This window comes from Mercurialis annua, linkage group LG3, assembly GCF_937616625.2.
Source record: "Mercurialis annua linkage group LG3, ddMerAnnu1.2, whole genome shotgun sequence".
Lineage (NCBI taxonomy): Eukaryota > Viridiplantae > Streptophyta > Magnoliopsida > Malpighiales > Euphorbiaceae > Mercurialis > Mercurialis annua.
The window spans coordinates 24,095,364-24,110,838 of NC_065572.1; the positions used below are offsets into that span (position 1 = coordinate 24,095,364).

Genomic DNA, 15,475 nt, shown 5'->3' on the forward strand with positions numbered 1-15,475 from the left:
GATCCTTAGTAGCTTACACTTTGACCAATCATGATTGCATAACCTAGGTTGGATTACTAACTCCTTGACTTTCCCCTTTTATTGAATTAGATTCTTGTTATTTAATTCTCCTTACTTCTTAATTGCAATTTCACGTTTAGTTTATTTCTAAAGTAGTAATCGGATACTTGAAACTTCAACTATTTGTGCTTCGCTGAACGAATTGAATCATAACTAAAATTCATTCTCATCAATTGCTCCTAATTCACTCCTTGTGGGTACGATCTCGTATTTACCGAGTATTACGAGTTGGGTTTTTACTCAACAAGTTTTTGGCTCCGTTGCCGGGGAGTGACGAGTGTTTATTGATTGATTGAAATTAGTTATTGTTCGGTCGAGTTAGCTCTATTTTCTGTTTTTATCACTTTTGTTGTTTTTGCTTCTTTCCGGATTTACGCGTGGTGTGTTTGTTGTTGTTTGTGTAGGAGATCGACTATAGTGTATGCACAATATACGAAGGGCCAATCTTCCGCTAGAACCGTTTCAAGACAACCTCGGGAGATTTGAAAGAAGTGTGAGAAGGGAGAATCGTATACCCGTTATCATGGAACATGGGGATGATAACTATGAGGAGGAGCATTATCACCCTCAAGACGATGGAGTGAGGCAACATCCGCCTCCTCCACTCGATGAGAGAAATCGGCAAGAGCAACAAGGGGACAATCACCCTCAAGTTCAAGGCCATCAAGCACAAAGACAAACTTTGGGGGATTTCTTCCTCCCGGATGTGGATAATGCTACCTATGGGTGCTTTGCAAGACCGGTCACCGCGGCTATTTTTGAGATCAAGCCTAGCACGATTCAACTCCTAGAGAATCGGTGCCAATTCTTTGGGTTACCAAGTGAGGATCCGAATGAACACATAGCCAAGTTCTTGGGAGTGTTGGACACATTCAAGCTCCATAATGTCACCTCCGATCAAATCAAGCTTCGGATGTTTCCGTTCTCACTAAGAGATAAGGCTAGCTTGTGGCTTCGATCACTACCTAATGCATCAATCCACAATTGGCGGGATCTTGCTCAAGCTTTCCTTCACAAGTACTTTCCGATGGGGAGAACCGCAAAGTTGACAAAGGACATCATTGATTATTACCAATATGAGGGGGAATCTCTCTATGAAACTTGGGAGAGGTTCAAGGATCTCCAAAGGCACGTACCTCATCATCGACTTGTTAGGGAGCATGTGCTTCAAATATTCTATAATGGTTTGGGTGAGATCACAAGATCTACCATTGATTCGGCCGCGGGAGGTTCTTTGATGCAAAAGACGCTTGATGAGGCTAATGAGTTGATTGAAAAATTAGCTATGGTGAGTAGCACTTGGTCCTCGGAAAGGAGAAGACCACCGGCTCAAAAGGCATTAATGACGCTTGATCAATCCAAGGAGTTTGAAGCAATGAAAGCTATGAATGCCTCTTTGCAAAGTCAAGTTGATGCCTTGAAGAAGCAAGTGGCTCCACGGAATGCTCCGGTTGCGTATGTCCAAGTAGGTTGTGAGCATTGTGGAGATTTCAATCATGGAAGTAATGAGTGCTATGCCACGGGTCAAACTTGGAGCGAACAAGTGAATTATGTGGGAGGTCAACGCCAAGGGAATGATCCTTACTCGAATACCTATAATCCGGGGTGGGGAAACCATCCTAACTTCGGATGGAGGAATCAAGAGGGCCAAGGTAATGTGCAAGCAAATCAACAAGCGGGTCCTAGTTTCCAAGGAGGAAATAGGCCCCAACAACAAGGTCCTTATCAAGGCCCTTATCATAACCATCAAGGGCAAGGAAACAACTATAGTGGTAGACCTCAACACCCTCCGAGATTCCAACCACAAAAGAATACGGATGAGGGAAATGTGCTTTCCAAGGTACTAGAGAAGTTAGAGAAAATGGAGCAAAGGGAGAAGAATCAAGCTTCTACTATCCATCATTTGGAAACTCAAATTTCTCAAATGGCAATTTCACTTCAAGGAAGACCTCAAGGAGGGTTGCCATCCACTACGGAAAACAACCCTAGAGAGCAAGTTAAGGCGGTAGAGCTCCGAAGCGGGAGAAACCTTGAGAAAGCCAATGGGAAGAAGCATGTTGTTGAGGAGGATGAGCCTCAAGTGATTGTTGATGTAGCAAGCTCAAGCCAAGAACTACCAACGGAATGTGAGGAAGTGGTTATCGAGGTTGAAGAGCCCTATGTGAGGCCACCACCGCCGCCACCATTTGTACCACCGGTTCCATTCCCAAGCCGGTTAAGGAAAGCTCAAGGGAACGAAAAATTTCACAAGTTCCTTGAGATTTTCAAGAAATTGCAAATCAATCTAAGCTTGGCGGATGCACTTCGGGAGATGCCCCAATATGCAAAATTCTTGAAAGACATAATTATGAAGAAGCGTAGTTGGGAGCAAGGTGGGACAATACCGCTCACGGAGCATTGTAGTTCCATAATCCAAAGCAACTTACCGATAAAGCTTAAAGATCCAGGGAGTTTTTCTATACCTTGCACCATAGGAAATATGAATGCTATAAATTGCTTGTGTGATCTTGGAGCGAGTATTAATTTGATGCCATTGTTTCTTTTTAGGTCTTTGTTTGGTGATCAACCGGTAAAGCACACCTCGATGGTATTGCAACTTGCCGATCACTCTCTCAAAAAGCAGTATGGGATAGTGGAAGACGTACTCGTTAAAGTGGATAAATTCATCTTTCCGGTGGATTTTGTGATCTTAGACTATGCGGTAGATAAAGAATGTCCTATGATTCTTGGTCGCCCTTTTATGAACACCGGGCGTGCTCTCATTGATGTTCATGCCGGCAAGCTCACCTTGAGAATTGATGAGGAAAGTGTGGAGTTTGATATGAAGAGAGTGATGCGGAATGCCATCGAGGAGGAGGATTGCATGAGAATTGATGTGATTGATGAGATTGTGGAAGAGCAACTCCGGGAGAATGTGCAATTGTTGAACGAAGCAAAGAGGGTAGAAATTTATCCTCAACAAATATCTCAAGTTTCGTTTCATTCCGAGTCAGAGGATGATGAATATACTAGAGAGGATGAACCGAAGCCGGAAAGTTTAAACAAGAGCAATGGTGTGACTCCACCATCTTTGGAAGTTGCCCCCGAAGGTTGAAATGAAGCCGCTTCCGCCGCACCTCCGGTATACTTTTATTGGGGAGAATGAGACCTTGCCGATAATCATCTCAAATAAGCTCTCTAAGGATCAAGAAAGGAAGGTTGTGCAAGTAGTGAAAGAGCACATGTTAGCAATGGGTTGGCAAATCTCCGACATTCGAGGAATAAGTCCTCAAATTGTGATGCATAAGATCAATCTCGAAGACGAGTCAAAGAAGTCGGCTCAAAGGCAACGAAGATTAAATCCGAATATGAAGGAGGTAGTGCACAAAGAGATCGTCAAGCTCCTCGACGCCGGAATAATCTATCCGATTTCGGATAGTGAGTGGGTTAGTCCCATTCAATGTGTTCCTAAAAAGGGCGGTATGACAATGGTGGAGAGTGAAAAAGGAGAACAAATCTCCACAAGGACGGTAACCGGTTGGCGAGTACGCATCGATTATCGGAAGCTCAATGAGGTAACCCGAAAAGATCATTTTCCGCTACCATTTATCGATCAAATGTTAGAAAGGGTAGCGGGACACAAGTTTTATTGTTTTCTCGATGGGTATTCCGGGTACAATCAAATATTAATCCTCCCGGAAGATCAAGAGAAGACAACCTTCACATGCCCCTACGGTACCTTTGCATACCGGCGAATGCCCTTCGGACTATGCAACGCACCCGCCACATTTCAAAGATGTATGACCTCAATCTTCAACGATATGATTGAAGATATTATGGAGGTGTTCATGGATGACTTCTCCGTGTTTGGCGATTCGTTCGATGGTTGTTTAGCGAATCTAAGGCGGGTTTTAGCACGATGTGTGGAGACAAATTTAGTGCTAAATTGGGAAAAGTGCCACTTCATGGTGGATGAAGGCATTGTACTCGGGCATAGGATATCGGAGGCGGGAATTGAAGTGGATAGGGCAAAAACGGCGGTTATTGAAAAATTAGTCGCTCCGACTACGGTCAAAGGAGTTCGGGCATTTTTGGGCCACGCGGGTTTTTACCGGCGATTCATTAAGGATTTTTCGTCGATTGCTCGACCTTTGACAAGTTTGCTAGTAAAAGATGTGTCGTTTGACTTCACAAGGGATTGTCAAGATGTTTTTGAGAAGCTAAAGTTGGCACTTGTGACCGCTCCCATTATCTCATCTCCGGATTGGAGTTTGCCTTTTGAGCTATCTCATCTCCGGATTGGAGTTTGCCTTTTGAGCTAATGTGTGATGCTAGTGACCAAGCATTGGGTTGCGTGTTGGGGCAAAGAAAGGACAAGCGGGTGCATGTGATCTACTACGCTAGTAGAACTATGGCGGGAGCACAACTCAACTATACCACTACCGAAAAGGAGATGTTGGCGGTTGTCTTTGCTCTCGACAAGTTTAGACAATATTTGCTTGGGTCGAAATGCATCATATACACCGATCATGCCGCTTTACGGTATCTATTCACTAAGCAAGATGCAAAGCCAAGGCTCATTCGGTGGATTCTTCTCATGCAAGAGTTTGATGTAGAAATCCGAGACAAGAAAGGTACGGAGAATGTGGTGGCGGATCACCTTTCGAGATTCGAGAATCCGGAACCAATTCCTATTGGTGTGGAGATTAATGAGCGGTTTCCAGACGAAACGCTGATGATGATTCGGGAAGTGGAGACACCATGGTATGCCGATTTTGCAAATTACCTCTCATCGGGAGTCATGCCTCCGGACTTGACATCCCACAAAAGAAAGAAGTTCTTATCCGATGTTAAAAGGTACTTGTGGGATGAACCTTTCTTGTTTAAAATATGTGGTGATGGAATGTTGAGACAATGTGTGTCCTTGGGGGAAATGATGCCCATTTTGAGTTCATGTCATGAGACCGGACATTATGGTTCGGCTAGAACCGCCGCTAGAGTTCTTGAGAGCGGGTTCTTTTGGCCAACTTTATTTCGTGATGCCAAAGAGTTTGTTGACCATTGTGATCGGTGCCAACGTGTAGGCAACATCTCAAAAAGAGACGAGATGCCTTTGACTTCGGTTCAAGAAGTGGAAATATTTGATGTATGGGGTATAGATTTCATGGGGCCTTTTCCGGTTTCATTCAAAAACCAATACATTTTGGTATGTGTGGATTATGTTTCGAAATGGGTAGAAGCGGAGGCTTTGCCCACTAATGATGCTAAAGTGGTGTTGAGTTTTCTTAAGCGGCTAGTGAATCAGTTTGGGACTCCTAGAGTGGTTATTAGTGACTGTGGTTCGCATTTTTGCAATCGGCAATTTCAAGCTCTTATGAGGAAGTACAATGTGCATCACCGGGTCGCCACACCTTATCACCCCCAAACGAGTGGCCAAGTTGAGGTTTCGAACCGTGAATTGAAAAGAATTCTCGAGAAGACGGTGAATGGATCCCGGAAAGATTGGTCTTTGAAATTGGATGATGCATTGTGGGCGTATAGGACGGCCTACAAAACTCCACTTGGGATGTCTCCATTCCGTATTGTTTATGGGAAGGCGTGTCATCTTCCTCTAGAGCTTGAGCATAGAGCGTATTGGGCTATTAAGAAGTTGAACTTTGACTTTAAGAAGGCGGGGGAAAAGAGATTGCTTCAATTGAATGAGTTAGATGAATTCCGATTCATGGCATATGAGAATGCCAAGCTCTATAAGGAGAAAACGAAGCGATGGCATGATGCTCACATCTCCCCAAAGGTCTTAGAGGTTGGTTCGTTTGTACTTCTTTACAATTCACGCTTGCGGTTGTTTCCGGGAAAATTGAAATCTCGTTGGAGTGGCCCATTCAAAATCCGGAATGTGGCGAATCACGGTGCGGTGGAATTGGAGAATTCTAAGGGTGAAACTTTCAAGGTTAATGGCCACCGGTGCAAACCGTATTTTGGACCCTTGACAAATCGGGTGGAAGATGAGATATCTTTCACAACTCCTACATGAGTCCACCGTGAGACGGTCGAGCTTTCGACTTTAAACAAGCGCACTTGGGAGGCATTCCCAAGAGGTTCGATTTAATGTTTTTGTTGTTGTTGTTTAACCTTCTTTAGATTGTTTAGATATTGTTTTGTGTTAGTTTTATGTCTTTTTGTTCGAGATAACGCCGGTGTGTTTGATTTTGGGTGTGTAGGTATGAAGGCGACGAGAAATTTGTTTTTTGTCTCCCCTAATTTTTAGGGAGCTCGAATCGAGCTCCCCCTGAAATTGGAGAGCTCGATTCGAGCTTCCCTTGAGAAAGGGAAGCTCGATTCGAGCTTGGTAATCTGGGTGACCAGATTACCAAGATCGAATCGAGCTTGGTCATCAAAGACCAAGCTCGAATCGAGCTTGGTAGGAAAGAGGTGAGCTCGATTCGAGCTCACCTCATTAAAAAGGGGGAGCAATTTTTTTTTTTAAAATGTTTCTATTGGTGGGGTTTTACAAGTCTTGGATTGATGAGGTGGAGGCATCTTGGCCTTCCAAAGAGAAAAACAAGTCTCAAAGATTAATGACATGGCAAGATCTCCACCCCTCTTCTTCTATTTTTCAAATCTTACCACAAAAAGAACTCTAACACTTCATCTTCTCCAAATTCTTTTCCCCATTTATAAAAAACTCCATAGCCAAGACCTCCATTCTCTTTCTTCTAGCAAAAATTCTCCAAGCTCTATCTACACCAATTTTAAGCCAAACTCAAAACTAAATACACTTTCAAACACCCTTTTCCTTCCTCTACAATGTCTCGGAATACAAGAGCAAGCCGGGCCTCCAAGAAAAAATCCATACCTCCTAGTGAGCAAGAATTTCAAGAGGAGCTACCACCACAACCTATCCGTTCTTCAAAGAAGACAACTACCTTCGGGGCTCTCTCACGGAAATACAAGGCACCTTTCGAAATCCGCTCGGTTAGTGAGGGTGAACGCTACGAGAAGCTTAAGAAATGGGGTATCACCGATGCATATACCATTTGTTGAGAAACTATGAAGAAGTTGAGAGTTGATTAAGCGCTAGAAGAACGTCTTCACTTCCTTTACCTTGATAAAGTAACTAAGATACCACATGATCAATGTGAGGAACTCACATTTGAATTCTTCACCACTCTTGCGTCATCCGACAACACTTCTATTACATTTCGGTTAGATGGTAAGGAGCGGGAATATTCCATGGAAAGTTTGATCCAAGACATTGAATTGAATGAGTTCGGATTTAAAGAGTTGTCGGGTTTAGACGATATGGAGGCAAACGTGATATGGAATAAAGCATCGGGGAAGCCGAGTTACAACTCACACATCGCCAAGTTGAAAGAGGTTCGGGATTTTGTCACCATAATCTTGCTTAAGTGGTATGGCCACACTTTCCATGGTCGCCATGAGCATAACAAAGTATCGAAGTCGGATTTGTTCCTTTTGCGTGCTTTAGATCACCAAACGGAAAAAGAATTGCAATTGAGTATGGGGTATCGTTTGATGGCATTGCTCCGGGAGACTCCGAAAGTTCCAAAGAAGCAAGGATTCGGATGGCTAGTGTTGTTCTTGGCAAGACAAGACCCGGATTTTGATGAAAGAAAGTATCGGATTCAATCACCACGAATGATTGATATGGATCATTTGGGTATAGGAGGATATGTGAGGAAAGAAAGAATAGTGGGGAAATACTTACACGATAATTGGGTGGAAGGACATCCCGGCGAACCAATTCCGCCTAGGTTGCGCGCATCACCAAGACAAGAAGTAGATCCGAGGCGAGCTAAAGAGCCGGTGCGACGGAAAGACAAACATGCGGCCGGAACAAGCGCCGAAGGAGGAGCAATACCGGAGGGCGTGCAATGGGAGCCTCCCGCTCCTAATGTGGATACAAGGAATGACTTTGAAGCCGCCCAACTCCAATTCATGGAGGATCAACGCAAGATGTGGGCACGTATGGAATATCGCATGACGAGGCTTCATGATCGACAAAGGCGCCACGAGGAGAAATTACGTGACTATTTCAATGCCCCGGGGGCGCCGGCTTATCCATCTCCAACTCCATCGCCCGAACCACCGGAATTCGACTAAAACAATATTTGCATTTCTCTAACTCAACTCATACAATTTTGCTTTATATTTCTTGCTTAGGGACTAAGTTCAAAATAGTGTGAGGAGGGTTAGTCAATTGTATGTCGTTAGTTGAAATTTATCTTGTTTTATGCTTTAGTGTGTTTTATTTTGCTTTGTTGTTTTAGTTTGTGTTAGTAGTCTAGTTGTCGAGTCGCCTCCGCTAAAACTTTGTTATGTTGTTAGGATGTAGGTTGTAGTGTTGCTTAGCACTAATCTCTTGTCTCGAAATCATGTTTTTGGAAATGAGACTTTATGCAATTTTTGGAAATTTGTCAACAATTAGTATCTCCCGGTTTATGAATGTCTAAATGCTTTTGTCTAGTTTAAACAATTTATGGTTGATGCTTGCTTAATGAAATGCAATGGAATTAGACATGTGTAGTTAGCATTCAAAAACGAATCTTAAAATGGTATGATTTTTGGGTATGATCGAGGTACTTGACTCGGATTCATGACATGTGTTTTGAATTGAAATTTTTGTGTCACTTGGAGTATGAGCATATTTTGGCATGAATTCATAGGATTTAAGCATTTGAGCATGACACTTTTTTTTGCTAAATTTTGAGAGCATTTTGAGCCTAATTTATTATTGTGAGTGTCATTTTGTGCCGGAATTCCTAGAATTTGCTTAGTGTCCATTCGAGATTACATTGTTGAGTGATTAATGATTAGATGAATATGGCAATAGGTGTAACCAATTCTAGAGACCACTTTAAATGCTTACCTTATACCTCTAGATAGCCAAGTTGGGCCTAGACCTTTGTTGATATGACCGTATTCACACACCAATCCCGTCTTCCATTTCCACTCTAAACACCCGAACTTGACTTCAGAACTAGTGTGAGGAGGTTGAGGTAGTAGCTTGAGGAAAAAGAAAAAGTTTGAACTTGAACTTATAAGAGAGTTTTATGCCTAGAAAGAAAGACAAGAAAGAAAATCAAAACAAAGAAAGAATAAAGAAAAAAAAATATAAAAGGAAGAAAATTACAACAAAAAAATAAAATAAATAAAGGCATTCAAACGTAAAAAGAGTTCAATCGTGCTAAAATTCCAAGCTAGCCCAAGTTTTTGATATTAATGTATTATCTAGTTTCAAGTCAAGTTTAGCTTAAATATCAACTTCAACCTACCCCGACCTTTGGCCAAGTTACAACCCGTAAAAGTCCATATGATAATTATTGATCACCGAGCTAAGTAGTAGAGTCTAGGACTAAGAGCAAACCTATGGGAATTCCGTGTATTGTGTGCTTCATTTCTTTGCCTTAAACACTTGTGTGTGAGAGCGAAATATTGTGAGATACTTAGGCTTGTGTCTAATGATTATGAGTGATTGCCATTGTGTTCATATTTTAAGATTGACCAAATGCTCGCATGTCCCTTAAGTGATAGTACTCTCGTGATTGCCGTTCGAAAAGATTTGTTAAACCTTTGTTTTATCTTGAGTGCCATTTTCATATGTCTTATCTATTGCATTCTTCATTTGTTTGCATGAATCATGAGTTGTTGACATTAGAGAATTGCATTTGCACCTTTATCGATTGGGAGTACTTTTGTTGACAAGTAGTCGGTGTTTGCCTAAGTTTATTTCTTGCTTGGGGACAAGCAAAGATTTAGTGTGAGGAGGTTTGATAGAAGTCTTTTACTCCTATCTTTAGTGTCGTTTCCGCATGCTTTATTAACGTTTTATCACGGTTTTATGGTATTTCGTATACCTTATTACGTGTTTTAGTATTTCAGGTACTTAGGAGCATTGCGGAAGCATTTTGGTGCAAAAGTTGGAAAAGACGACAAAAGCGATGCGGAAGCTCATTTGCAAATCTGAAAAGCTGACCCCTGGGCCGTAATTGACCAATTTGGACTAGCTAGAAGCCTCAAATGAACTCGTGATCTTCATAAAAGTTAAATTAGACGTCCTAAGCTTTCCAACGGTTTAAGAATCGACTCAATCGGACATTTCTACACCGAGTTAAGAAGGTTTGAAGATCGAGATCCGGAGCAGAAAATGGCAGCTCGAATCGGGCTCCTCATTTAGCCCAAGGAGCTCTATTCGAGTTTGGGCTTGCTGGAATGAGAAATCTTATTTCAAGATGCAACAAGGCTTTATTAATTTGCTATTTTGAGCCCAACACATGTGTAAATGAATGTTTGTCTTTTTCCTTCTTTTGTAAGTACTATATAAGGAGTCTTATCTCTATTTTAGGTATAGAGGATTTCCCTAGACTTTATTCTATGATTGTACTTTTAAATCCTCTCCCAATTTTAGAAATCCCTAAGTTTAGTCCTTTTCTTCTTCAATAGAATTTCCAGATTTTTATATTTCCTCCATTGTTGGAGCTTAATGCAAGTTTTATTTGCTTTATGAGAACAAGATCTTCATTGTTATTACAAGCTACTTATTGTGAATCTTCATTATCTTTATGGTTGTTTGTTCTACTTATTTAATCAAGGTAATTCTTCTTACTTTAATGTTCTACTTTTCTTATTCCCTAATTGTTTTTGTTAATCTAAATATGAGTAGCTAAAACTCCCTTGTTAGCGGGTTAGTATGATAACTTAGGGGTTTGATTGATTGGTTGGTTCTTATTGTTGTATGCTTATGTTTCTTCCCTATTACTCATTGCTTGATTAGGATTAGCTACCTTAATCAATGATTATAGTTTGATTGATACACCGAGAGGTGGTTGATTAGATCGACTTTTAGGTTAGAAAACCTAGAATTGAGAGCACCACGAGAGTGGGCTTGAACCTAGGTGACCTTGGAGCGGATTGATTAATCGTTTGATAATGGTTTAGTTTGCCTTGTAACACGAGAGTGAGCTTGGTGTGATTTATTGATTAGATAGCGGTTTTGGCATTCCTTGAGGCTCGAGAGAGCGGGAATGACGTTTTAGGCCTCGCTCGGTCCTTAGTAGCTCACACTTTGACCAATCATGATTGCATAACCTAGGTTGGATTACTAACTCCTTGACTTTCCCCTTTTATTGAATTAGATTCTTCTTATTTAATTCTCCTTACTTCTTAATTGCAATTTCAGGTTTAGTTTATTTCTAAAGTAGTAATCGGATACTTGAAACTTCAACTATTTGTGCTTCGCTAAACGAATTGAATCATAACTAAAATTCATTCTCATCAATTGCTCCTAATTCACTCCTTGTGGGTACGATCTCGTATTTACCGAGTATTACGAGTTGAGTTTTTACTCAACAAATCCTCGCCTTGAAGTAATCTGCAAGAGTTTCTTTTGCCGAGCAACCCTAAGCTCAAACTCTCGCCTCGACTACTTGAACTCCTTCAAATATGCTCTCTTAAGTGTGGTGTGTGTAGAATGAGCAAAGGCAACCTCTATTTATAGGGTAGAGCTTTGCTTAAGAATGCAACAGCTCATATGCTTGGTGTCACACACCAAGCAAAGGTGTTGCCACCATTCAACACCTCACATGCTAGGTGTCACACACCTAGCATAGGTGTTTCCACCATCTGACACATCAGATGCTAGGTGTCACACATACAGCATAGGTGTTGCCACCTTCTGACACGTCAGATGCTAGGTGTCACACACAGAGACATACATGACATCATCACATGACATCATCACGTGACATCATCACGTGACATCATCGTGACATCATCACATGGCATCATCGTGACATCATCACATGACATTATCGTGACATCATCACATGACATCATCATATTAACTTGGATGAAATATTTAGGTGCCTACTAATTTATAACTCTTACAAATTAGTCCCTAATTGTATTTGTTTTTTCATCTTAGATGATTTCCGAGATATGCTAATATCTATATGAAATCGATCTCTCGTAAAATCAATCGGTGGCACACCCTATTGTGTGTGACTAACTCGGTTCACATATATATGGCAACGAGAGTCATAAGAAATACCTTTCTTATATTAAATAATTAAATCCCATTAATTATTAATTCTCGTAGATCGTGAGTGATGTCTAGCAACATATCACGACCCCCAAATAGATATGAATGTTTCGATGCATTCTTTATGAACCAATGTTAATAATTACCGTACACTCAAAATTCCCTTCATCTAAGATTCTGATCTCGACTAGTGTCACGGTTAAGTAAAACACTGTTTGTCTTGATCATATGACCTCAGCTCAGTTCTTATTCTTGATAAATATGACTTCCACTAGAAACAACTTTCTAAGTAAGTCATATACACCTGCGCAGGTTTTATCATCCATCAAGAACAATTTGAGATAGCATAGAATCTTTTCTCCGTTCATCCGGAGTGATAAATCCTCTATTGGTTAAACTCATATCTCCATATACAACTAACTAGAGCCAACACATCCCGCGATCCTAGCTCATGAAAGATCTAGGGATAAGGAGTATCAAACTCTAATCACCTATATACAAGATAGTGTCACCGCAAGTCAAAGGACATATGTACAATTATGAAATAGATGACATTAAATTGACTTTGATGAAATACCATGTATAAGTCATCTAGCGTCACTTGTTCGACTCACTCAAACCCTTTGAGTGTCCATATGTTTATTCTGATCCCCATCAAGTAGTATGAGACTCACTGCTTCCTATAATTAGTAACTCTTTACGAATCAGGAGAATAAACAGAGGTGACGATCATTCCGGGATAATGCGATGCCCTTATTCGTAGGACCCCATTGATCGTGAACGGTTATTTAGATCACTTGTATAATAGAATCTGTCACTCATATTCTCAACACCTTAAGAATAGATTCTATCACAATGTGATAAGGGCAATATGCAATAATTAAACACTTAGTTGATGAGGCACTTAATTCAAATAAAACATATATATTATTTTCAATGGGATTTGTTTATACAAGTATAAATACAAAATGGCCCTAGGGCACATACTACTAACACCTTGCACCACGACATTAGATGCACGAGCATCCCGAAGAGTCAAAGCAGACACTCAAGCCTGACCCTGTCCCGGCTGCGGTGCCTGAGCAGAACCGTAATAACCCAAACCTCTACCACCGTTACCACGGCAACAAAAACCACGTCCTCCTGAACCACGGCCCCGCTGGCCACCAAATAAAGCGGCAGGTTGAGAATAACCTACTGAAGGAGCAAAAGTAGTCCTCTATTGCTTAAAAGACGGCTGAGCAACACTAGCCGACGACACCTGCTGCCCAGATGCCGGACACTCCCTAGCAAAATGGTCCATTTGGCCACAAGCATAGCAACTACCCGGTGCTACCGTACAAACTCCAAAGTGCCTGCGCCTGCAGTTCTGACAAAACAGAACACTGGATGCTCCACTTATACCACGCCCGGAACTACGGTTACCACCACTGTGACCAGAACTATGGGAATACGACTGATATCCCTTTCGATCACCCCTTCTTAGTCTTGTACTAGGAAGACTTGGACTGATAGCTGCTGCTACCACTCTGCTGCCCACTACTTTGAACAACACCGCCCGCCTTCTTGGACTTTAGCATCTTCACAAATTTCAGTAATGTAATCTCCATCTGACGAGCACTGTCCACTACAAAAGTAAAATCTTTGTGCGTCTCAGTCATAAGACTCACAAACTCAGCGCCTAAATGTTTCACGTACTTGCCGTTCACCCTCTGCTATTAAATCTGCAGCTCCAGGGCAAAGTGACTCACCTCAGTCGTATACTCATTTACCGACCTGTCTCCTCTAATCAAAACCAGCATCTTGTTACGGTAACCCTCGATCACTGAAAAAGGCAAGTAGAAATCTCTGAATCGAGTCACAAACTCCGCCCAAATAATATTAGCCATATTAGCACAGATTGCCCTACAAAACCAATCATTTGCAGGACCCTTCAAGGACATCTCCACTAATATAACAGTCTGCCTCTTAGTAGCCTACAACCTTTGAGCATTCTGCTCAACATCCTCCAGAAAATCTAGGGCATCACTGTCGCCCGCAAACTCAGCCGGCTTCAGCCTCGCATAAGCAAACACCAAATCCTTGTCGGTAGTTCCGATACAACCACCTGCAGCACCACTAGCCTGTGGTACATGTTGTTGCACAAGCTGTCCCAGCATAGCATACTGGTCCTGCATAGCGACCTGACCCGCCTGCAGTTGCACCTGATTATTCTGGAGTGCAGCGATCCAGCCAGAAAAGTAGTAAAGTCGAACGGATCCATAGGAGCCTGTGGTATACCTGGTGCCTGAACACATGCACCACCACGTCCCCTACCTCTGCCTCCAGCAGCCTGACCTCTGCCAGCTCGTCCTCTGCTAGCCTGACCTCTACCAGCTTGAGCTCCGCCTGCGCGTCCTTTACCAGCCTGAACCACCGGTTAATGCTGATAAACCTTAATCGACATAGCGTCATCAGCCTCAGCATCAGCCTGAGCTGCAGCACGCCCACGAGTATTCATTCCTAAGAATGAAACAACAATCCTTAACATAGCCACAAGGCAAAACCCAAAGTATAACTTAAATAAAGCATAAAGATAACAATTCGCCCAAAGTATATCTCAATTCAGTAGAAAACTAACATTCCATTTTTAAGTATAAGCGTGTTAAACATACCAAGGTAAAACATCAGAAACAAATAAGACCGACGCAAAACACTCCTAAAGGATAAGGTAGAAGGTTTGAAAAGAAACGATGACGTTTCAAAAGACAAAACTTGAATCCTAATTAAGCAGTAGATCCTATGACACAACAACACTTTACATGCCTTAAAGCAGTAAACACTTAACATGTAAATTTTTTGGCCTAAGTTCGAAAATAAAGCTCTGATACCAATTTTGTCACGACCCAATTTCATGGATCGCGACCGGCGCTAGGGTATGGGTATGGTTGTACCAAAACCCGTAGCAAACCACGCGGATAACCTTAAACACAAATAAACCTACAAGAAAACCACTGCTCGGGGGCAACCAATACTCCAACCTAAGTCTAGCAGTTTATACAACTGTTCTAATATCATAACTTGATAATAATTCAAAACTATGAATCATGCCTCAAATATAATAATCTAAAGTAATAAGCCAAGGTAATAATATAAAAGTCGTACCACTACGACAAACCAAAGTATAATAATATAAAGACAACTAGTTCTACTGCGGTCTAAGAGTTTAAAACAATAGACTAGTTTTATTAACATAAAAAGACCTCTAAGGAATCAAAGAATCGGAGTCGACCAACGCTCTCAAAATCACAAGCCTGGAAATATGGGAAAAACAACGGGGTCAGATATACTGAGATGAGTTCATAATGCTATTTACATTTATTAAGTTTAAAACCC

At 41.6% G+C, this 15,475-nt stretch overlaps 1 non-coding gene across 1 annotated transcript; it reads right to left on the reverse strand.

The window, feature by feature from the left end:
- Nucleotides 1–1,102: 1,102 nt before the first annotated feature.
- On the reverse strand, nt 1,103–1,210 carry LOC126675984 (small nucleolar RNA R71). Its single transcript, XR_007640163.1, has one exon. It is a non-coding gene; the product is annotated as a small nucleolar RNA R71 (small nucleolar RNA).
- Between the last annotated feature and the right edge of the window lie 14,265 nt (nt 1,211–15,475).